Source organism: Ceratotherium simum, chromosome 39 (genome assembly GCF_057802395.1).
Source record: "Ceratotherium simum simum isolate JZ-2026a chromosome 39, ASM5780239v1, whole genome shotgun sequence".
NCBI classification, from domain to species: domain Eukaryota; kingdom Metazoa; phylum Chordata; class Mammalia; order Perissodactyla; family Rhinocerotidae; genus Ceratotherium; species Ceratotherium simum.
This window is the reverse complement of record NC_141938.1, coordinates 5,330,739-5,332,655: the sequence shown is the minus strand read 5'-3', so window position 1 is coordinate 5,332,655 and position 1,917 is coordinate 5,330,739.

The window sequence follows — 1,917 nt, the reverse complement described above, 5'->3', positions numbered from 1 at the left end:
TTTTTTTAAGATTTTATTTATTTATTTATTTCCCCCCAAAGCCCCAGTAGATAGTTGTATGTCATAGCTGCACATCCTTCTAGTTGCTGTATGTGGGACGTGGCCTCAGCATGGCCAGAGAAATGGTGCATCCGTGTGCGCCCGGGATCCGAACCTGGGCCGCCAGCAGCGGAGCGCGCGCACTTAACCGCTAAGCCATGGGGCCGGGCCATGGTCCATTGATTTTTGACAAATGGGCCAAGACAACTCAATGGTGAGAGTCTTTTCAACATGGTGCCGGGACAATGCGTGTTAACCTGCAGAAAGAGGCACTGAGACCCCTACCTCACACCATACATTACAATTAACTCACACTGAAATGGTGAAAAGTACAAATATAAAGTTGGCAGTGGATGTTGGAGAATGTCTTTGTGAATGAGGGGGTGGGGACAGATTTTTCTTTTTTTTAAAGAACATCAAAATGAAACACCTTAAGGCAAAAACACATGCTGCTGCCACAGAGTCGACTGTGAAGAACCTAACCCAGATGTTCTCTCCGTTGTTCGAACCGCTACATGCAAATTTTGGTGCCTGTGTGTTGTCCAGTCCCAAAATTCCCCATCAAAATGTAACCTCTCAGAGCTCATCTCCAGCCCTCTACCTACAGGTTTCTAAGCTTTTCCCTGGATTTAGTTTATAATTTCTCACAGGAATAATCATTCCTGAATTTTTTTTCTTTTTTTTTTTGCATCATGGAAACGTGAAAGTTTATCTGAAAGTTTTCATAAATATTTAAGTCAACACAGTAATTAACTGTTTAATTGCTGCAATCTGTAAAAATACACAGAAGCCATAAATAAACATCCCCCCTCCATTAGTTGAATACACTGCCCTTTCTCTAAACAGCTCTCTGGGAACAAATAAACACAACATTATTCCTGGGGCAGTTAACATGAAGGGTGAAGGAAGGAACATCTTCCAGCGTGGTATTTTATCCTTCAGGAATGGCACTGTGCCCTCCAATATTAGATTCTCTCTCTCTCTCTCTCTCTCTTTCTTTCTCTCTGTGTCTAGTCTTCTAAGGAAACAGGATCATCTATTCATTCCTTATACTCAGTCATCTTGTCTCATTTTCCAAACATGCCCATTTACCCTGGCAGAAAATGTGACAGCTTTTACAAGTGGATTAAAGATATTTTAATTAATCATCATCTGATGTTTTGCTGATCATCTGATGTTTTCCAGATATAATGCTTTTATGTCTAGTACTTCTAATTCACAAAACAATGGGGAAACCCTAATATTTTCAAAGTCAAAGTCCAAACTCTGTCTTTAGTTTGGAGCATTTAATACATTTACATTTAGAGTAAGCACTGATAAAGGAGAAACTTAATATTGTCATTGTGCTATTGTTTTCTATATGCCTTATAGCTTTTTTGTCCCTCATTTCTTGCATTACTGTCTTCTTGATTTTTTGATTTTTTTGTAGTGAAATGTTTAAATTCCTTTCTCATTTCCTTTTGTGTATATTCTATAGCTATTTTCTTTTTGGTTGCCATGGGGATTACATTTAACATCCTAAAGTTATAATACTCTAATTTGAAATTATACCAGCTTAATTTTAATAAATACAAAAACTGCTTTTTTACAGCCCCATCCCCACCCCTTTCAGTTTTTGATGTCACAAAATTACATCTTTATACATTGGTGTCAAAAATATAAACAATTTTTTAATGCACTAGTCTCTTAAATTAGGTGAAAAACAAAATGTGGAGTTACAAACCAAAGCTACAATACTACTAGCTTTTAGACTGATATTTTTTTAATGTATTAGTCCCATTTAATTTTGAAAAATGTATTTAATTCTCTTTAATTATTGATGAGTGGAGAAAGACATGTCTTTGATAAAGGATGGTCAACTTTTGTAGTTTCTTTGTT